The sequence below is a fragment of the Microcebus murinus genome, chromosome 17 (assembly GCF_040939455.1).
Source record: "Microcebus murinus isolate Inina chromosome 17, M.murinus_Inina_mat1.0, whole genome shotgun sequence".
Lineage (NCBI taxonomy): Eukaryota > Metazoa > Chordata > Mammalia > Primates > Cheirogaleidae > Microcebus > Microcebus murinus.
The window spans coordinates 58,680,154-58,703,767 of NC_134120.1; the positions used below are offsets into that span (position 1 = coordinate 58,680,154).

Sequence of the window (23,614 nt, forward strand, 5' to 3'; positions counted from 1 at the left end):
CTAGGAAACAGATACAAATTATGCTGACACACGTTGACGAGAAGCCCATTGAGCAAGGATGCACGCTGTATGATTCCATCTATGAGACTTTCCAGAAAAGGCAAAACCATGGAGACAGCAAAAACATCAGTGGTTGCCAGGGTTAGAGGAGGGGGAGGGACAAACAGAGCACAAAGGAATTTGTAGGACACTGAAACTATTCTGGGTGAGGCCATATGGTGGGCACATGTCCTTGTACATTTGTCCAAACCCACAGAATGTATCACCACAAAAGTGAACCCTAATGTATAGACTCCAGTAAATAATGTTTTAATATTCATTCTCCAGTTGTAACAAATGTGCCACACCAGCGCAAGATTTGTTTGTTTGAGACAGAGTCTTGCCCTATTGCCTGGGCTAGAGTGCCGTGGTGTCAGCCTTGCTCACAGCAACCTCCAACTCCTGGGCTCAAGCAATCCTTTTGCCTCAGCCTCCAGAGTAGCTGTAGGTGATTGCCACTATGCCCAGATATTTCTTTATATTTTTAGTAGAGACAGGGTCATACTCTTGCTCAGGCTGGTCTCAAACTCTTGACCTCAAGTGATCCTCTTGCCTCAACCTCCCCAGTAGCTGGGACTATAGGCACACACCACTATGCTTGGCTAATTTTTTCTATTTTTTTTTTAGTAGAGATGGGGTCCCACTCTTGCTCAGGCTGGTTTCAAACTCCTGACCTTGAGCAATCCTCCCGCCTCGGCTTTCCAGAGTGCTAGGATTACAGGCGGGAGCCACCGCACTTGGTCAGGAGATGTTAACATGAGATGTTAACAGGGAATCCCGTAGGGGAAGGGGTATGTGGGAACTCTCTGTACCTTCCCTCAACTTTTCTATAAACCCAAAACTTCCCTAAAAATAAAGTCCATTAATTAAAACAACAACAACAAAAACCAAAAAAGAAACAGGGCTGCTCACAGACCAGAGCTCGAAGTCGAGGCAGCCAGAGCAGCGCCCGCAACAGCGCAGCAGAGCCCAGCCGCTGCCCCCCCAGCCGCTGCCCCCCCCAGCCGCTGCCCCCTCAGCCGCTGCCCCCCCCGCCGCTGCCCCCCCCGCCGCTGCCCCCCCAGCCGCTGCCCCCTCAGCCGCTGCCCCCCCAGCCGCTGCCCCCCCGCCGCTGCCCCCCCGCCGCTGCCCCCTCAGCCGCTGCCCCCCCCCCGCCGCTGCCCCCCCAGCCGCTGCCCCCCCCCGCCGCTGCCCCCCCAGCCGCTGCCCCCCCCGCTGCCCCCCCAGCCGCTGTCACCCCCGCCGCTGCCCCCCCCGCCGCTGCACCCCCCAGCCGCTGCCCCCCCGGCCGCTGCCCCCCCCCGCCGCTGCCCCCCCCGCCGCTGCCCCCCCCAGCCGCTGCCCCCCCCAGCCGCTGCCCCCCCCGCCGCTGCCCCCCCCCCCGCCGCTGCCCCCCCCCAGCCGCTGCCCCCCCCAGCCGCTGCCCCCCCCCAGGCGCCCACACGCAGCCCTGGTGTCACAGCTTGGGACCAGCTGCCAGAACTGCCGAAGCTGCTTTCCCTGGACACCGGAGGTGGCCAGCGTGGGTCCTCGAAGTGCCTGCTTCTTGGCGTGCTGGTTTCTGGGGTGGGCCTGGTGGGTCCACGGCGGGGCCGGGGCAGGGGCTCTGCTCCCCGCTGAGCCGCACTGCCCCGGGGGCCAGGAGCGCCCGTCGGGGCTCTTAGCCTCCCCGCGCCAGGCGGCTCTGCCTGGTAAGAGGAGCAGCTTGTAAGAGCGCCTACGCGGGGGACCTACCAAACGGGCAGGTGCCGGAGGCCAAAACTAGTGACGAATGTCCAGCACACCCGCGATTCTTCACCAGAGGGTGGCAAGGCCAGCTCTCCGCTCGGCAGCGGCTGCGCCACACCGCACACTCCTCGGAGCGCTGTCGGGAACAGAGCGTAGCCTCACCTGGGCACCTGTCAGAAATGCGAATTCTTGGGCCCCACCTCAGACCTCTGAAGCAAACACTGAGGGTGCAGCCCAGACATCTGCGTGAGCCCTGCGGCTCTGATGTGCAGCGGAGTTTGAGAAGCACTGCTGCAAAACTCTTCCTAACCACGACCCCAAATTTAAAAAGAAACAAAGAAAAACAATAGCAAAGGAGATGCTTTTTCGCTTCTGTAATGAGGACAGAAAGTGTGACCAAAAGCAGGGTGAAACACCAGGCCCAAGACGGGCGTGGCCAGAGGGCTTCTGGGCCCCAGAGCTGTCCCCACTCTCATCCCTGGGCCTGTAGGTACGTCAGGCCCACGGCAAAGAGGAATAATGGCTCCAGGCGGAACAGAGGCTACAAACCAACAGATCTTAAGAAACGGAGATGACCTTGGATTATTCTGGTGGGCCTGAGGTCATCATGAGCGTCCCTAAAAGTCGGAGGGGGAGACAGAAGAGGCAGAACCGGAGACACAGCAGCATGAGGTCCTGCCCAGTGCTACTAGCGTTGAAGATGAGGCAGGGACCACCAGCCAAAGAAAGCGGGTGGTCTCCAGACACTGGAAAAGGTGAGTCAACAGTCTGCCCGCAGACTTCAGAAAGGAGCGGGCCATCCCAGCACAGCGAGACCCTGCTGGACCTCTAACCTACAGGAGTGTAAGGTGACACATTTGTGCTGTTTCAAGCCACTAAACTTGTCGCAGTTTGTTGCCGTAGCAACAGGAAACTATAATACACCAGGCTTTCAGCTCTTGTCTGCTCTCCCCAGAGTGTATGTAGCCCCTTCCAAAGAGCAGGTCCTCCTCCGCATCCCAAACCAAGCCCACTCATGCTCAGAAGGGAAGGGGATTCTTCTCATGTACAGAAGGTGCAAGCTGAGTGCCACACTTCCATTAGCACTCACTACTGTGCACACCCTGACCAGGGGAGACTCCCAGGGCCCATGGACGGATGACAGGGGCTGGGGCGCCTGAGAACACTCAGGCATCCCTGGAGGCACTGGGCTTCCTGCAGAGGCCACCTACTTTTGGGGACATTGATGTAAAGGGCTGGAGCACTTTGGGATATCTGGATTATACCACCTTGTGTGTGACGGACCACTGAGACATGCCATCATGCATTCGATAAATATCTGAGTATCTACTACTTATATTAACTAATATATGGTAATAAATGGGGATAGTTATTGCTCTTGATAAAAATGATCTTCTGGAAAAAGTATTCACATGTTTGAGGTTATCTGTGGAGTCTGGGCCACAGGTTAGCAAGCCATGGCCTGCAGGCTCAATCTGGCCCACTGTCTGTTTTTATATGAAATAAGAATAATTTTTACATTTTTATATGGTTGGAAAAAAACCAAAAAAGAATAATACTTCATAACATGTGAGGTATTCAAATTTTAGAGCTCATAAAAGTTTTCCTGGAACACAGTAACAACTGTTCACGTGTTCTCTGGCTCTCCTATTGTACATACTACAACATTTTATTTTTTGTTACCAGTACATACACACTTCAAAACAAGAAACAACTAGACTCAGAATGTCACATTTGTATGGCACAGTGAAATGTTCATTATTTGTCATCTAATTAGATGGCAAAGCACTGTCGTATCGTGCAATGACATATGCCTCTGCTAAAAGAATACATGTCACCATTAACAGACCTAGCACTTGTCACAAGATTCCCAACTCACAGAGATGCAGTGGTCAGGAAAAACCAGAAAACTCATCACAGCAGAATTTTCTTCACCTAAGTAAGTTTCTGAGTGGCTCATTTGATAGCCAAGCAAGAAAAATCATTTGCTGGTGGTAAGTTAATTAAATCATGTTTGGTTGTAACAGCTGAAGAAATGTATCCAGAGGAAAAAAACTGTTAGCTTTTTGATGAAAAGAGTTGAGAGCACTGGGGACATTAATAGTCAATTCAAAACCAAGGTGAGTGATTTTGAGTGTTGTTTTTTGTTGTTGTTGTTGTTTTGTTTTGGCTTGTGAAGTTGACATTTGGTTCATGCAAACCTCAGGGCATTTGCACCTGTCTCTTCATATCATGTCAGTTGTCAATGTCACTGTCAGTTATTAATTGTCAATGCCGAGTTCAGAGTGACTGAAGAATTAGCCTCTATGAACAGTCTTTGTGGAATAACTATGGTGAGGATACTTTCAAAGACATTAAGAAAACATTAATTCAGTAAAACTGAAATATATAATTCCCTAAGATGAATTACCACTGATGGTGGAAAAAAATATATGTGGAACAGAAAAAGGGTGAGTTGGACAAATTTACAAAGCTTGTGAAAATGTAACATATTTGAATCTCATAGTTATTTATTGTATTATTCACCAGCAAATATTCTTTGAAAATATGTGAATTTGTCATGAACTATTTTATTGAACCACTAGCATCAGCTAGTAATTTTATTTACTTTTGTGGACCTTGCCTCATCTGTTGGACCTTGCCCCATTGATGTGGGGCAAAAACAGATGCTGAGTCTCCTGACTTACCTTACATCAGTTCTGTGGTTTAGTAGTGGTAAAGTTTTATTGTGAGTTTTTGAGCTCAGGGCTGAGATAGAAATTTTTCTAGAAAAGAAAGAAGAGAAGACAAAGAAGAGAAGAAAAAGAAGGATTTTATCCACCTAAATTAAGACTGGAACACAGCAGTGCTTTTATGAGGATGTGACTCTGCTAACTCTGCCTGTGTTCTGCAACACATCTTTGTGGCTGTCAGTCTTCTTTGAAGTATGTAAAGAAGATACATCAAAAACAAAAATCCAGATCAAACGCCTCTACTCCTTCAACCCTTAGCAGCCAAGTGACTGGTGTCTCAGTTTAAATTGTGAGGATGCATTTTTTTTCTTAGTAATTATACAATTCAGACACAACAGCCTCACATATTTAGTTACAATGTTTTGTTCTGAGAATATAAAAGTACATAACAGGTGCTCAATAAATTTGAGCTCCATCCCTTCCCCCAAAATAACAATCCTTGACCCCTCTTCTTCTCTCCCACATATGAGGGCTGTTCGGAAACAAGAACAGCTATGTGTCTGGATACTTTCTAGACAGCCTGCATATATCCAATTCATTAGCCAATTGTTAATTTGCCTTCAAAGTCTATCTAGAAACTGATCACGTCTCATCATTCCATTACTGCCACTGCTTCCAGCCTCCACTGGCTATTCAGATTATTACACATAGCCAAAGTAAGATCCAAGGTCCTTTTAGTGTCTTATTTGTTCCTACCTGGTTGGCCACTGGTTTGTAGCTTATTTCTTAAACATATTTGGTTCATGCAAACCCCAGGGCATTTGCAGCTCTCTCTCCATATCCAAAAATGCTACACTCCAGACTTACCTGGTCCTGTCTTTCATCTCCTTCAGGCCTTGGCTCAAGTGTCCACCTTCTCAACAAAACCTTCCTGACCACTTTATTTAAAGTTGCAGCACCCTCGGCATCCCTGGGCTCATTAGCTATCCTTGAACTGGTGGCAATGAAGGTACACAGCAGAGGTGCCTAGTGGGCAGGTCCCTGGGAAGAAAAGTACTTATGTTTTTTATTTTATTTATTTTTGAGACAGAATCTCACTCTGTTTCCTGGGTAGAGTGCAGTGGCACAATCACAGCTCACTACAACCTCAAAATCCTGGGTTTAAGCAATCCTCCTGCCTCAACCTCTTGAGTAGCTGGGACTGCATGTCTGGCTAATTTTTTTTTCTTTTAATAGAGATGGGGTCTTGCTCTGTTGCTTAGGCTGGTCTCAAACTCCTGGCCTCAGGTGATCCTCCCACTTCGACCTCCTGAAGTGCTAAAATTACAGTGTGAGCCACTGTGTTGGCCCAAGAAGTGCTGATAGGAAGGGTAGGAGAAACTAAAATCCTAGCTTCACTGATTATTGTGATGCTGTTTAGTTGCTGGCATTGCAGATGCCCCTTAAAAATCCCACAACTCTGGAGCTGTTCCCTTTTCTCAAACCTGGGCCCTGTCCCCTGTTAAAATGCAAATGTTGCTAGGAGAGAGATCACATTAGGCCTGGTCCTTCCTACTTGCTTGTGAACTGGGTGGGGACAGGAAAAGGGGCCAGAGGAATGAAGTCACCAGATCCTGTTCTGGTGATGAGGTCTCACTTTGCTGAGTTTTCATAACAATTTTTCTGGAACGTACTCTCATCTTCATTTTATAATCTGGGAAAGGGATCTCAGAGGTGCTGAATAACCTGCCAGAGGTGGCAGAGCCAGAATTCAAATCAGGTCCTGGACCTGCACCCTGTTCTTCTATAGCAGAGCGGGGTTCTCTGCTCATTGCAAATGACTGTTTTCTCATGAATATATACTGAGAGACTGAACAGATCGATATCAGCAGACAATGATCAGACTACACATGAACACAGAACTCTGCTCCACAAGCTGCAGCAGGCAGCTGAGGAGGCCAAGCCACCAGCCAGTGTCCAGCGCAGGAAGTGAAGTGACTTTCCACAGCAGCCACTCCAGGGAGCCAGACAATAACCTCTGGAACAACTGCCCCAAACAGCCAGGCCTGGGCTCATAACTGTCAGCTCGCCTAATTTTCGCTCCCAACTCTGAGTCAGGACCAGCTGGAGAAAGCCAGACACGCTCCCCTCACCACCGCAGCACGTGCCCGCACTCCCCACACCAGCAGCCTCCACTCGGCCTTGGCTGCACACTTTCTCTCCACCAGAAGCTTTCCCACTCCTTTGCCTGCCTTCGCATCGGCAAACACAAGTGACGGCCACTGACTCTGTTGCTATAGCAAGCTCTGAATAAACAGCCTTTGCTTGTTCTCATCTGGGTGGTCTTCATATAGTTCCTTCCTGCACTCGACAGAAGTCACTGCATGCTGTGTACACATGGCTATGGACATGCTTTTGGTTGATAAAATTATTCTTAGTTAACAGGAGGGAATTAACCCTTTGCACTTGGATGTCGAGTGTGACTCGACATGGTTAGCAAAAATTAAAGAGATTAAAATTACTCTTTGAATGTATCAATAATTTGAAATATTAAAAATCCAAATAAATAAGTTTGTATGAAAAGAAACTCCAGTTTTTACTTTACTGCTGTGCTTTGTAAAATCTGGGGTATTTAAAAAATTAAATCCCGAGTAGAATAAAGGAATCGAGAAAAAAAGCAAGCAAGTGCAAAGGGTTAAATATATCAACGTTTTAGTGTTTTGAAGATAGCACAGTGTTCTATATGGAGTTCGACGGTGTCCACGGGCCGGGAACATCAGAGACTGGTTGCTGCAGTTGATCTGGGATGGGGTCTTTCCCTCTGCCTTTTTCTCATCTCTCGCACTCCCGGCCTAGCTGAAAGTGAAGGGATGGAAAAAAGATATTCCATGCAAATGGTAACCAAAAGAGAGAAGGCATGGCTATACCTCTATCAGACAAAATAGAAACGTTAAGTCTAAAATGGTCACAACAGACAAAGACAAAGATAAAAGGATCAATTCATGAAGAAGATTTAACAATTGTAAATATAATAACAAAGCATCCACATGAAGGGAGAAATAGGTAGCAATACAATAGTAGGATACTTCAATACTCCACTTTCCATTGTGGACAGGACATACAGACAGAAAATTAATAAGGAAACAATGGATTTGAAATATACCACAAACCAAATGGGCCTAAGAGACATATAGAGAACATTCCTTTCAAGAGCAGCAGAAGATACACTCTTCTCAAGTGCACAAAGAACGTTCTCCAGGACATATTATACGTTACGTCACACGACAAGTCTTAACTAATTTAAGAAGATTAAAATCATACCAAGTATCTTGTCAAACACAGTAGAATAAAATTAGAAATCAACAGAAGGAAAATTAACCAATATGCAAAAATTAAACAACACAATCCTGAACAATCAATGAGTCAAAAGGGAAATTAGAAAATATCTTGAGACAATGAGATGAAAACACAACATACCAAAACATATGAGATGCAGTAAAAGCAATATTAAGAGAGAAGTTTATAGCAACAAGTGCCTAGATCATAAAAAGAAAAAATATTTCAAGTAAATAATCAAACATTATACCTGAAGAAACTAGAAAAAGAAGCAGCTCTAATTTAGTAGAAGAAAACCCAAAGTTAGCATAAGGAAGCCCAAATTTATTAGGTTGGTACAAAAGTAACTGTGGTTTTGGACAGTGGATATTAAATCATTATAACTAGGCTCAAACACATCTTTATTAATCAAAATAGGAACCATTATAATCAACACATTTTTGCCAACAAGAAATAAGTTTGTTTATTCCTATAGCGTAAAAATCCATGCTTCGGGATTAAATGAACTCTTCGACAGCATTTTCTGCATCCTGCTGGTTGTAGAAGTGTTTTCCTTGCAGAAAGTTGCCGAGATGCTTGAAGAAGTGGTAGTCGGTTGGTGAGAGGTCAAGGTGAATATGGTGGATGAGGCGAAACTTCATAGTTCAATTCCTTCAACTTTTGCAGTGTTGGTTATTTGACCTACAGTTGGATATTGTCGTGGAAAAGAATTGGGCATTTTTTGTTGACCAATTTGGACTGCAGGCGTTGCAGTTTTCAGTGCATCTCATCGATTTGCTGAGCAGATTTCTCAGATGTGACAGTTTTGCTGAGATTCAAAAAGCTGTGGTGGATCAGACCAGCAAACAGTGATCAGGACCTTTTTTGGCTTTGGGGAGTGCTTTGTAGCTTCTTTTTGGTCCAACCACTGGGCTGGTCATGGCTTGTTGTTGTATAAAATCCACTTGTTGTCACACATACCAATCCGGTCGAGAAATGGTTTGTTGTTGTCATGTACAAGAAGAGAAGATGACACGTCAAAACAACGATGTCTTTGATTTTCGGTCAGCTCATGAGGCACCCATTTGTCAAGCTTTTTCACCTTTCCAATTTGCTTCAAATGCTGAGCCACTATAGTATGGTTGACATTGAATTCTTTGGCAACTTATTGTGTAATTTTAAGAGGATCAGATTCCATGACTGCTCTCAGTTGGTCGTTGTCAATGATGGCCGGCCACTGCACTCCTCACCTTCAAGGCTCTTGTCTCCTTTGCAAAACTTCTTGAACCACCAGTGTACTGTATGTTCCTTAGCAGTTCCTGGGCCAAATGCGTTGTTGATGTTGCGAGTTGTCCCTGCTGCTTTATGACCCATTTTGAACTTGAATAAGAAAATCGCTTGAATTTACTTTTTGTCTAACATAATCTCCATAGTTTAAAATAAATATAAAATAAACAGCAAGTAATAAGTCATTAGCAAAAACACATAAAGTGAGGAATGGGTATTAAGATAATGTATAACATAATCACATTTATTTAAGAATGTATTCCAATATCAAAGGGAAAATTTCAACATTGCTAAAACCTGCAATTACTTTTGCACCAACCTATAGTAAAAGGAAGGAAATAATATAGAGTAGAAATAAACAAAATGGACAGTAGAAAAACAACAGAAAAAAATAAAACTAAGAGAAGAGTTGTTTTGAAAAGGTAAACAAAATTGATAGACCTTTAGCTAGACTAAGAGAAAAGGGAGACATCTCAAATAAAATCAGAAAGGAAAGAGGAGACATTACAACCAATGCCACAAGAATAAAAAAGGATCATAAAAAAACAAAAGACATATGCTGACAAATTGGATAATCTACAAGAAATGGATAAATTCCTAGAAATATACAACTTACCAAGACTGAGTCATGAAGAAATAGAAAATCTAAATAGACCAATGATGAGTAAGGACATCAAATCAGTAATTCAAAACCCCACAACAAAGATAAGTCCATGGCCAGATGGCTTCACTGGTGAATCCTACCAATCATTTAAAGAAGAATTAATACTAATTCTCAAACTCTTGCAAAAAATTGAGGAGGAGGGAACATTTCCAAACTCATTTTATGAAGCCAGAATTTCCCTGAATCCAGAGCCAGACAAAGATACTACAAGAAAGAAACTTCAGGCTAATATCCCTGATGATCACAGATGTAAAAATTCTCAACAAAATACCAGCAAACTGAATTCCACAGCACATTATGAGAAGAATACACTATGACCAAGAGGGAATTATTCATGGGATACAAGGGTGATTCAAGATGTGAAAATTAATGTAATATACCACATTAACAGAAAAAAAAGGATGAAAATCACATAATCATATCAATAGATGCAATAAAAGTATTTGACAAAATTTAACACCCTTTTATGATTAAAGATCACTATAAACTAGGTATAGAAGAAATTTACCTGAACACAATAAAGACCATTGCTGTAGTTGGGATAGCTGACCCCTCCAAACCTCATGGTGACATATGATTCCCAGTGTTGAAGGTGGGGCCCACTGGGTCATGGGAGTGGACTGCATGAACGGCCTGGTGCCCTCCTCACGGTACTGAGCAGGTTCTCACTTGATTGGTCCCCATGAGAAATGGTTGTTAAAAAGAGCCTGGCATTTCCCTCCTCTCCCTCTTCCTCTCCTGACACATGGTACTCGCTCCTCCTCACTTTCTGCCACAAGCAGAAGCTTCCTGGGGCCTTCATCAGCAGCAGATGCTGCCGCCATGCTTCTTGCACAGCCTGCAGAACCATCAGCCAAGGAAACCTCTTTTCTTTATAAATTACCCAGCCTCAGGTATTCCTTTATCGCAACACAAATGGACTAAGATGGCCATATGTCTTAAATAAAAAGCCCACAGATAACATCATATTCAATGGTGAAAAACTGCAAGCTTTTCCCCTAATATCAGGAACAAGACAAGGATGCCTACTCTCAACACTTCTAGTCAACATAGTACAGGAAGCCTTAGCCAAAGGAACTGCATAAGAAAAAGAAATAAAAAGCATCCAAATTGGAAAGGCACATGTAAAATTATCTGTTTGCAAATGGCATAATCTTATATGTAGAAAAACCAAAAAACTGCTAGAACTAATAAACAAATTCAGTAAAGTTGCAGGACACAAAATCAATGTATAAAAATAAAATGTAGCGGAGAGAGCCAAGATGGCTACGCGGAGACACTGCCTGCCCCGTCCAAGCTGCAGAGTACAGCCGGACGGACCAGAGTGTGAGCACGGTCGCTGCCCGGATTCGACCACGGGAGAGGCAGAAGCGCCGGGGCCCCACGGAGAGTAGCTGTGAAGGTGAGAAGGAGGATAGAGAATAGAGACTGCAGCCCCAACCAGACACGGGGGCAGAGCCCAGCCAGGGGAGGGCTCCCCTGCGCCCCGGCGCGCCAGGCTGGCTCGGCCGCGGGGAGGCGGGCACGGGCCGCGGGGAGGAGGGCTCGGCCGCGGGGAGGAGGGCTCTCGGGCGCGGGGAGGAGGGCTCTCGGCCGCGGGGAGGAGGGCTCTCGGGCGCGGGGAGGAGGGCACGGGCCGCGGGGAGGAGGGCTCTCGGCCGCGGGGAGGAGGGCTCTCGGCCGCGGGGAGGAGGGCTCTCGGGCCGCGGGGAGGAGGGCTCTCGGCCGCGGGGAGGAGGGCTCTCGGCCGCGGGGAGGAGGGCTCTCGGCCGCGGGGAGGCGGGCACGGGCCGCGGGGAGGAGGGCTCTCGGGCCGCGGGGAGGAGGGCTCTCGGGCCGCGGGGAGGAGGGCTCTCGGGCCGCGGGGAGGAGGGCTCTCGGGCCGCGGGGAGGAGGGCTCTCGGGCCGCGGGGAGGAGGGCTCTCGGCCGCGGGGAGGAGGGCTCTCGGCCGCGGGGAGGAGGGCTCTCGGCCGCGGGGAGGAGGGCTCTCGGGCCGCGGGGAGGAGGGCTCTCGGGCCGCGGGGAGGAGGGCTCTCGGCCGCGGGGAGGAGGGCTCTCGGCCGCGGGGAGGCGGGCACGGGCCGCGGGGAGGAGGGCTCTCGGGCCGCGGGGAGGAGGGCTCTCGGGCCGCGGGGAGGAGGGCTCTCGGGCCGCGGGGAGGAGGGCTCTCGGCCGCGGGGAGGAGGGCTCTCGGCCGCGGGGAGGAGGGCTCTCGGCCGCGGGGAGGAGGGCTCTCGGGCGGCGGGGAGGAGGGCTCTCGGGCCGCGGGGAGGAGGGCTCGGGCGGCGGGGAGGAGGGCTCTCGGCCGCGGGGAGGAGGGCTCGGGGGTCAGAGAGCAAGCCCTGCTGCGTCTGGACGCCTCCAACCCTGGCGTCCCAGAAAGTAATTCTGGCTCAATCTGGCTCATACCCACGCCCCCCTCCACCCCCCCCCCAGCAAGCGTGAAAGTGCTCCGCACTAAGTGCTGCTTCTTCCCGCAACAAGGTGTGCTCCCGGCTGAACCGCTCGGACGGCAGCCCCGCCAGCGCCAACAGGCAGGCAGGCGGTGCCCCCTGGACCGACAGGCAGGCGGGCGGTGCCCCCTGGACCGACAGGCGGGCGGGCGGTGCCCCCTGGACCCACAGGCGGGCGGGCGGTGCCCCCTGGACCGACAGGCAGGCGGGCGGTGCCCCCTGGACCGACAGGCAGGCGGGCGGTGCCCCCTGGACCCACAGGCGGGCGGGCGGTGCCCCCTGGACCCACAGGCGGGCGGGCGGTGCCCCCTGGACCCACAGGCGGGCGGGCGGTGCCCCCTGGACCCACAGGCGGGCGGGCGGTGCCCCCTGGACCCACAGGCAGGCGGGCGGGCGGTGCCCCCTGGACCCACAGGAGGGCGGGCGGTGCCCCCTGGACCCACAGGCAGGCGGGCGGGCGGTGCCCCCTGGACCCACAGGCAGGCGGGCGGTGCCCCCTGGACCGACAGGCAGGCGGGCGGTGCCCCCTGGACCCACAGGCAGGCGGGCGGGCGGTGCCCCCTGGACCCACAGGCGGGCGGGCGGTGCCCCCTGGACCCACAGGCGGGCGGGCGGTGCCCCCTGGACCCACAGGCGGGCGGGCGGTGCCCCCTGGACCCACAGGCGGGCGGGCGGTGCCCCCTGGACCGACAGGCGGGCGGGCGGTGCCCCCTGGACCCACAGGCAGGCGGGCGGGCGGTGCCCCCTGGACCCACAGGCAGGCGGGCGGGCGGTGCCCCCTGGACCCACAGGCAGGCGGGCGGTGCCCCCTGGACCGAGCAGCGAGGAAGACCGCAGCCCTTCCTCCCACCACCGAGGCTGCCTTTCAGCATCGGGCGCTCTGCCCACCCGGAGAGCAGCGCAGCCGGTGTGTTCACCCTCAGGGCAGCCCAGAGGGCGGCTGAACCTGGTGGCCCTAGTCCTGAGCGTGGCTGGGGAGACGCAGGGGAGAGGTCCCAGTTCTAGGCTCTGGCGGCGAAAGAGACCTGACCTCTGTCCGAACCCAACAGGAAGGTGCGCAGGCGCACACAGCCCCACGCCCACCCCCACTGGAGAATCGCCAGGCTGGAGCACTGGGTCTGAATTAGCATAGCACCTGGTTCCCATGGCAACTGAATGCCTCAGGCCTGCAGGCTGAAGTGGAGCAGCAGCCCCTCCCCCACTGGCTACAATGGGGAGTGCAGCTAGATCCAAGAGACTCGTGAGCCCCCACTACTTCCCCAGTGGAAGCATGCCCCTGGCAGAGACCTCTACGGATAGAGGCCCACCTCCATCGCCTTGGGGTCTAGTGTAGGAAAGGGGCGCACAACCTGAGAGCCCTATACACCAGCAGCATGCAGGGACCACGACAGCGGGTCAGCACATGAACTGCGGGGACTTGAGAGCCAGTCTCCGGTGGAGAGGGAAAGCACATGGGCCAATCAGAGGGGAGAGTGCTGTGGGGCTCCAGAGAACAAATAGGGAGGGCACACGCCCCATCACGCAGAGAAACCAGGCTAGTGGACAGGCACGGAAAAAGGCTGGCCAGGGCACTTGGCAATCACACCATCAGCCCCTCCCATCAGCAGCTACGTCCCGCTTGGAGAGAGAGCCTTGAATTCCATATCAGCAGCTCCCCCTAGTGGCCAGAAAGGCAGCCTCTGAGCCCCAGAGGCTTAGCAAAGCCTCAGGTTCTTGCATTCAAGCCACAATCTACCTTGCTCCTTCCCTCCAGTTTAGGGGCAGGAGGGTCCAAGCAACCCCTGGGAAGCTACAAGGACCCTCCCAAAGCTAGGGGCATTCGTATAACCTACCTGAGGGCCAAGAGCCTACCAAGGGCACAAAAGATTACCTCGGCAGCTGGCTCTTCCTTGCAAACTACAATCAACGAAAGCAGGATAAATCCCATAGGTAAAGATGGTGCCTTCCAACTCAAGCAATTAAGGAGCAGTGGATTCATATACACAAGGACAATCCACAAGCTCAGAGATTAAGTAAGGGGACCAAACTCACTACAGTCCATTGAGAAGAGATGAGACAACAGGTCAGAGGTAACCCAAGAGGTTCACCAAACCTAAACACCCCAAAGGCAACTCAGGACCAGCACTCCTCTCCCCTGTTTGGTCATGGATCAATCCTTGGGGACTCAGAGACAAGGCCATAAACTAGCCCTAGCACACCCAGCTCTTTATCAAGAGGCCAGATAAGAAGGAATCAGCAAAAGAACTCCAGAAACATGAAAAATCATAGTGAAAAGACACCCACAAAGAAATCAATAACTCCTCACCAATGGATACCAACTTACATGAAATAGTTAAAATGATATATGAAAATTTTGAGATATGGATTGTAAGAAAGCACAATGAAATATAAGAGAAAATAGAAACCCAACACAAAGAAACCACAAAAACAATGCAAGAAATTAATGAAAAATTCTCTAAAGAAATCGAAGTATTAAATAAAAATGAAACAAATTCTAGAAATGAAAAATTTATTCAAGGAATTACAAAACACAATGGAAAACCCCTAGAATAGGCTAGATCATGAAGAAGAAAGAATCTCAGAGCTTGAAGATAACACCCATGAGCTAAACATATCAGTTGAAGAGGAAGAACAGAGAAATAATAGGAACAAACAAAGCCTACAAGAAATGTGGGATTATGTGAAGAGGCCAAACATAAAATCATAAGCAACCCTGAGGGTGAAGAAGAAAATACACAAGGGTTGAACTATTTGAGGGAATAACTGAGGAAAATTTCCATGGCCTGCCTAGGAATCTAGATATCCAGGTACAAGAAGGACACAGGACTTCCAGAAGACTCATCATGAAAAGGCAATCACCACATCATATAGTCATTAGGATGGCCAAAGTAAACATGAAAAAGGCACTCCTACGAGCAATAAGGCGAAAATAACAGATAGTCTATAAAGGAAAACCTATCCGACTAATTGCAGACTTCTCAACTGAAACCTTACAAGCCAGAAGTGACTAGGGACCCATCTTCAATTTTCTGAAACAGAATAATGGCCAGTCTAGAATTTTGTATCTTACAAAACTAAGTTTCTTATATGAGGGAGAAATAAAGACTTTCTCTGACAAGAAATCAGTAAATGAATTTGTGAAGACCAGATCTGCCCTGCAGGAAGTACTCAGACTTGCATTATACTCTGATCAGCACAATAGACACCCACAACTGTAAAATCATGCAAAAGCTAAAGTTCAGAGCCCCAGTACCACAATGGCTCAAGAGGTAAAACAAAGCAAGAAAGGTCTACCCAACAGGATGAACACAAATCCACACCACTTATCAATTCTTTCAATAAATGTAAATGGCTTGAACTCCCCACTGAAGAGATACTGAATGGATAAAAATACAAGCCAAGTATCTGCTGTCTCCAGGAAACAAATCCAATTCAAAAGAACTCATTCAGACTCAAGGTGAAGGGTTAGAAACAATATTCCATGGAAATGGAAACCAAAAGAAAGCTGGTATAGCTGTTCTCATATCAAATAACATAGGTTCTAAATCTACAAAAGTAAAGAAAGACAAAAATGGTCACTATACAATGGTGAAGGGAACAAGTCAACTAGAAGACTTAACTGTCCTAAATATTTATGCATCTAACACAGGAGTGCCCAGATACATAAAGCAAATCCTACTTAATCTAAACAAAATAATAAATAGCAATGCCATAATAGCCAGGGAAGTTAATATATCCCTGTCAGAACTGGACACATCCTCCAAACAGAAAATAAGCAAAGAAACAATGGACTTAAACAAAACTCTAGAACAAATGGGCCTAACAGATATTTACAGAACATTCTGTCCCCAAAATACTTCTCATCAGTTCATGGAACTTTCTCTAAAACTGATCAAATCCTAGGCTAAAATTCCTTGAAACAAAACAGGTTTCAAGAAATTTTTTAAAATGGAAATTATACCATGTATAATTATACCATGTATAGTCTTCTCAGACTACAGTGGAATAAAATCAGAAATCAATTCCAACAGAAATAATCAGCTCTACACAGAGTACTAAAACTAAACAACCTAGTGCTGAATGATTATTGGGTTAAGGAGGAGATAAAGATAGAAATCAAAAGATTCTTTGAACTAAATGATAATAGGGACACAAGTTATCAAAATCTGTGGGATACAGCAAAAGCATTCCTGAGAGGAAAACTCATAACATTAAATGCCCACATCCAAAAGACAGAAAGAGCACATTAGATCAACAATCTAATGAATCATCTCATGGAACTGGAAAAGGAAGACCAAACCAATGCTAAGCCCAGCAAAAGAAAAGATATAACCAAGATCAGGGAAGAACTAAATGAAATCAAGAACAAAAGAAATACATAGAGGATTAATGAAAAAAAAATTGGTTCTTTGAAAAGATAAGCAAAATTGACAGGCCTATAGCTAGATTAACCAGAAGCAGAAAGGAAAGGACTTTAATAAGCTCAATAAGAAATGAAAAAGGAGAAATCACAATTGATATCATAGAAATATAAAACATCATTTTTGAATACTATAAAAATCTGTATGATCAAAAATTTCAAAACATGCAGGAAATGGACAAATTCTTGAAAGCATACAACCTCCATAGGCTCAATCAGGAAGAAATAGAACTCCTGAACAGACCAATATCAAGCACCGAAATTGAAGCAGCATACAAAAATCTTCCAAAAAAAAAAAAAAAAAAGTCCTGGACCAGGTGGTTTCATACCCGGATTTTAACAAACCTACAAAGAACTGGTACCTATACTGCATAAATTATTCCATAACATTGAGAAGGAAGGAATCCTCCCCAACTCATTCTATGAAGCCAATATCACCTTGATACTGAAGGCAGGAAAGGACATAACAAACAAAGAAAGCCACAGACCAATATCCCTTATGAACACAGAGCAAAAATTCTCAATAAAATATTAGCAAACCAAATTCAACTGCACAATGAAAAAATAATCCACTACAATGAAGTAAGCTTCATTCTAGAGATGTAAGGATGGTTCAACATATGCAAATCTATAAATGTAATTCACCACATAAATAGAAGCAAAAACAAAGACCATATGGATCATCTCAACAGACACAGAAAAAGCATTTGACTAAATTCAGCCCTATTTTATGATAAGAACTCTTAACAAAATAGGCATAGATTGGACATGCCTCAAAATTATTAAAGCCATATATGACAAAGCCACAGCCAACATCATACTGAAGGGGGAAAACAAAAGCATTCCCACTTAGAACTAGAACCAGACAAGGTTGCCCACTGTCACCACTTTTGTTCAACATAGTGCTGGAAGTCCTAGTCAGAGCAATCAGGCAAAAGAAGGAAATTAAGGGTAACCAAATGGGGAAAGAAGAGGTCAAACTATCACTCTTTGCTGATGATATGATCTTATATCTAGAAAACCCCAAAGATTCAACCAGAAGACTCCTAGAATTGATAAATAGATTCAGCAAAGTCTCAGGTTACAAAATCAATGTAAACAAATCAGTAGCATTTCCATACACCAACAACAGAGAAGGCCAGAACCAAATCAAAGACTCAATACACAATAGCAACAAAGAAAATATAATACCTAAGAATATATTTAACTAAGGAGGTGAAAGACCTCTATAGGGAGAATTACAAAACACTGAGGAAAGAAACTCTGGAGGATATAAACAGATGGAAAAACATATCATGTTTATAATGAATCAGCAGAATTAACATTGTTAACATGTCTATACTACCCAATGTGTTTTACAGACTCAATGCAATCCCCATTAAAACACCAACATCATTTTTCCAGATCTAGAGAAAACAGTTCTATGCCTCATATGGAACCAGAAAAGACCCCGAACAGCCAATGCAACCTTACATAATAAGAACAAATTGAGAGCCATCAGTCTACCAGATGTCAAGCTATACTACAAAGCTATAGTAACAAAAAGAGTATGGTATTGGCACAACAACAGACTCACAGATCTATGGATCAGAACACAGAACCTAGATGTGAATCCATCCTCATATTGCCACCTGATCTTTGACAAAGCAGACGAAAACATACACTAGGGTAAAGAATCTTTATTCAATAAATGGTGCTGGGAAAATTGGATAGCCACATGTAGAAGACTGAAACAGGAGTCACACTTCTCACCACTCACAAAAATTAATTTGCAATGGATAACAGACTTAAACCTAAGGCATGAAACTATAAGAATTCTAGAAGAAAATGTTGGACAAACTCTTATAGATACTGGCCTAGGAAAGAATTCATGAAGAAGACCCCAAAAGCAACCACTGCAACAACAAAAATAAATGGGACCTGACCAAATTAAAAAGGTTCTGCACAGCCAAAGACACAATCAATAGAACAAATAGCCTACAGAATGGGAGAAAATATTTGCATGCTATATAGGTGTTAAAGAGCTAAAAACAAGAATCTACAAAGAACTCGAGAAAATTAGCAAGAAAAACTCAAGCAGTCCCATTAGAAAGTGGGCAAAGGACATGAACAGAAACTTTTCAAAAGAAGATAGACTAATGGCTAACATGCACATGAAAAAATGCTGAACGTCTCTAATAATCAAGGAAATGCTAATCAAAACTTCAGTGAGATATCACCTAACTCCAGTGAGAAAGGCTTTTATCAAGAAGTCCCAAAACAACAGATGCTGGCATGGCTGTGGAGAGAAAGGTTCATTTATATAGACTGTTGGTGGGACTGCAAACTAGTACAACCTCTATGGAAAGTAGTTTGGAGATTCCTCAAAGAACTAAAACTAGACTTATCATTTGATCCAGCAATCCCACTACTAGGTATCCACCCAATGGAAAAAAAGGCATTTTATAAAAAAGACACTTGTACTACAATGTTCATAGCAGCACAATTCACAATCGCAAAGATGTAGAAACAACCCAAGTGCCCATCAATGCATGAGTGGATTAATAAAATGTGGTATATGTATACCATGGAGTACTACTCAGCCATAAAAAACATGGCAATCTAGTATTTTTTGTAACAACCTGGGTGGAACTGGAGACCATTCTTCTTAGTGAAGTATTGCAAAAATGGAAAAATAAACACCACATGTACTGAATACTAAATTGAGTATTTGGAACAAATCAATTGACACTTATATGCACATATGGAAGTAAAACTCAAGGGAAATCAAGTAAGGGGGGCAAGGGGATGGGCAAATACACACCAAATGGGTACAATGCATACTAACTGGGTAAAAGGCACACTTATAACTTTGACTCAAACTGTACAAAAGCAAATTTTGTAACCAAACATGTATACTCCTGTAAACTCTGAAATATAAAAATTAATAAAAAGAAAAGTAACATAAAAAAATCCAAAATAAAATAAAGTGTATAAAATCAGTTGCATTTCTATATGCAAACAATGAACTATCAAAAATGGAATTATGAAAACAATCCCATTTATAACAACAACAAAAATAACAAAATACTTAGGAATTAACCAAGGAGGTAAAAGGCCTGTATACTAAACAGTACAAAACAGTGATGTAGGGCCAGGTGCAGTGGCTCACGCCTGTAATCCTAGCACTCTGGGAAGCTGAGGCGGGTGGATAATTTGAGCTCAGGAGTTTGAGACCAGCCTGAGCAAGAGTGAGACACTGTCTCTACCAAAAATAGAAGAAATTACTTGGACAGCTACAAATATATAGAAAAAAAATTAGCCGGGCATGGTGGCACATGCTTGTAGTCCCAGCTACTTGGGCGGCTGAGGCAGAAGGATCTCTTGAGCCCAGGAGTTTGACGTTGCTGTGAGCTAGGCTGATGCCACGGCACTCACTCTAGCCTGGGCAACAAAGTGACACTTTGTCTCAGGAAAACAAAAACAAAATAAAACAGTGATGTAAGAAATGAAAGAAAGCACAAACTAAAAAAAATCCCAGGTTCATGAATTAGAAGACTTAAAATTGTTAAAATTTCCGTACTACCCAAAGCTATCTACAGATTAAGTGCAATCTCCATGAAAATCTTAATGGCATTTTCTGTAAAAATAGAAAAAAAAATACTAAAATTCATGTAGAATCACAAAATACCCCAAGTAAACAAATCTTGAGAAAGCAGAACAAAGCTAGAGGTCTGACACTTCCTCATTTCAAAACATATCACAGAGCTATAGTAATTAAAGCAGTGTGGTACCGGCACAAAGACAGCTCGGCGTCCGCGGCGTTAGGCCGGGGGCGGCGCAGGGCGCAGGGCGCTGAGCGGCTGGGAAACCCGCGCCGCGCGCAGCTGCGGCGGGGCCTCTTTAAAGAAGGCGCAGAGGCCGGGGCGGCCGGGCGGCGAGCAGACCAGGGCGCGGGGACCCCGCCCTGCTGCCAGCGGCCGCGCTCAGGACGGGCAGTCTGCAGGGCGCACCCTGCAAGGGCTGCTCGAGGAAGACTCCGGCGGCCCGGGCCAGAGTCCAGGCCCAGATCTGAACCTGGCGACGCCCGAAGCAGCTCTCCGGCTCGCCAGGTCCCGCCGGCAGGGCTCGGCGCGGGCCCGCGCGGCCACGGCCCTCCTCCCGGCGGTCTCCCGGCGCGTGCGGGGAGAGCGTGCACACCGCAGAGTGAGACCCGAGCGGCGCTCTCCCAATGCGTCCGCTGGCCGTGCCTCGTTGCGCGGCCTCCAGGCGTTCGGAGCGCCTGCCTTGGCCTGTCCCCAACGTGGAGATGCAAGGAGCTACGGAGCGCGCCAACGGGATGGAGCGAGACGGTCGCAGGAGCAGAGTCGACTTCTCTGTGGCGAAAAGGCCACGGCCCCAACTCCGGGGATTTACCTGGGAAGGCCTACCTGTGGCAGTTCACGCCGTCGCGACTGTCATCGCGAGCTCAGGACCGAGGCTGTGATGGTCGGGACTACTGCGGCAGACCGTGTGGAGGAGGAGGGGAGGAGGAGGGACAGCTGCTCGAGACAGGGATCACATCACAGAAGGCGGTCACCTTCCCCTACTGCAGTCGTGCAGGACGCAGATCACGCTCCGGTCTCGATCTACTCACCTCGTCGCTATTAAAGCATGAAGTTGAAGCCTTTCTGAAACCTGCCCTAGAGCTGGGATATTGTTTGTAGACAATATTTTTTATTATCTCATTTAAAAAGTGAACAGTGCCTAGTGAAGTTAGGTGACTTTTACACCTTTTATGATGACTACTTTTGGTGGAGTTGAAATGCTGTTTTCATCCTGCATTTGTGTAGTTTGGTGCTTTGTTCAAAGTTAAGTGTTTTCAGGAAAGTATGTTTTGCATGTATTTTTTTTTCAGTCTAAATTTTGACTACTGAGAAGTTTCTATTGTACAAAACTTCATTTAAAGGGTTTTCTACTGAATCCAGGGTATTCTGAAGATGGAAGCCTGTGTGTAAAATGCTACCAAATACCAAAAAGCAACAATAAACAGTTTGATTTTTACTTTTCTTTCTAACATATCAATGCTTAGCAGAACTGTTCAGATTACACTGTCAGTAGTAAATTTAAAGACAAAATGCCCGCTTTCCTCCAGTTCATGAAACGTGCCATACTTAATGCCTACAATTAAGTGTTAAAGTTATGCTCTGTAACTCTATATTGCTAGTATTAGAACTAAAGATCTTTCAATACAGCAAATGCTTAATGCTTATATAAATGTGGATTTCTCAGCCTTTATGTAATCTGTAATATATTTATATAGCAGGGAATAAGAAGAGTTACACAATGTATGCCTTAAAAGGCTATTCCTTAAAGTTGTTACAAGGGGATAATGATATTTCAACTAGTTATCAGCAAGTGACAATACATTCCGCCACAAATGTACTCTTGTTCTTCTAGCTTTTAGACTATATGAAAAAACTGGGTGATTCAAAGTACGGGATAAGAGAAGGGAACACTACACCTGTGTCATGGGTGAACTGAAGACTTTGCCTGTTCATTTTTTAAATATTATTTTCAGGTCCTTTGCTTACCAAAGGAAGCCCAATTTCACTCAAATGTTTTGAGAACTGTGTTTAAATAAATGCAAAAAAAAAAAAAAAGACAGATACATGGACCAATGGAACAGAATAGAGACCCATAAATTAATCCACACATATATAGTCAACTGATCTTTGACAAGGGTACCAAAAATACACAATGGAGAAAGGATAGTATCTTTAACAAATAGTGTTGGGAAAACTGCATATCCACATACAAAAGAATAAAATTGGATCCTTATCTTACACTATACATAAAAATTAATTCAAAATGGATTAAATACATAAATATAAGACTTGAAACTACTAAAATCAAAAATAGGAGAAAGGTTTCTTGACAGTTATTGATCTTGGCAATGATTTCTTGGATATCACATCAAAAGCACATGCAACAAAGCCAAAATAGAAGAGTGGGACTACATCATACTAAAGAGCTTCTGCATAGCAAAGGAAACAATCAACAGAATAAAAATGCAACCTGTGGGATGGGAGAAAATATGTGCAAGTCATATATACAGGCGTATGCTGCTTTACTGCACTTTGCTTTACTGATCTTCACAGATACTACATTTTTTACAAATTGGAGGTTTGTAGCAACCTTGTGTCAAGCAAATCTATCGGTGCCATCTTTCCAACAGCATGTGCTCATTTAGTGTCTCTGTGTCACATTTTGGTAATTCTTGTAATATTTCAAACTTTTTCATTATTATTCTATCTGTTATGGTGATCTGGGATCATTGATGTTTGATGTTATAATCTTTGATTGTAATTGTTTAGGGGGGCATGAACCATGCCCATGTAAGATGGTAAACTTAATCCATAAATGTGTGTGTTCTGACTGCTCCACTGACCAAGGCTACAGCTGCCATAAGGCTACAGCTGCCATAGATAGTGATCTGGGAAAAGTCAATTGGAAACTTTCTGGAAAGGATTCACCATTCCAGATGCCATTAAGAACATTCATGATTTATGGGAAGAGGTTAAAATAACATTAACAGGAGTTTGAAATAAGTTGATTCCAACCCTCATAAATACTTTGAGGAGTTCAAACTTCAGTGGAGGAAGTATTAATAACTGCAGATGTGGTGGAAACAGCAGGAGAACTAGAATTAAAAGTGGAGCCTTTGGCCGGGCGCGGTGGCTCACGCCTGTAATCCTAGCTCTCTGGGAGGCCGAGGCGGGCGGATTGCTCGAGGTCAGGAGTTCGAAACCAGCCTGAGCAAGAGTGAGACCCCGTCTCTACTATAAATAGAAAGAAATTAATTGGCCAAATAATATATATAGAAAAAATTAGCCGGGCATGGTGGCGCATGCCTGTAGTCCCAGCCACTTGGGAGGCTGAGGCAGAAGGATCGCTTGAGCCCAGGAGTTTGAGGTTGCTGTGAGCTAGGCTGATGCCATGGCACTCATTCTAGCCTGGGCAACAAAGCGAGACTCTGTCTCAAAAAAAAAAAAAAAAAAAAAAAAGTGGAGCCTTAGGGGCGGGCGTGGTAGCTCA

At 46.1% G+C, this 23,614-nt stretch overlaps 2 protein-coding genes across 2 annotated transcripts in view; both read right to left on the minus strand.

Moving 5' to 3' along the window:
* Positions 1 to 23,614, minus strand: part of CIDEA (cell death inducing DFFA like effector a) — a 511,919-nt gene that overhangs the window by 315,722 nt on the left and 172,583 nt on the right. The gene's annotated exons all lie outside the window — the stretch shown is intronic.
* Positions 1 to 23,614, minus strand: part of GNAL (G protein subunit alpha L) — a 163,180-nt gene that overhangs the window by 126,748 nt on the left and 12,818 nt on the right. The gene's annotated exons all lie outside the window — the stretch shown is intronic.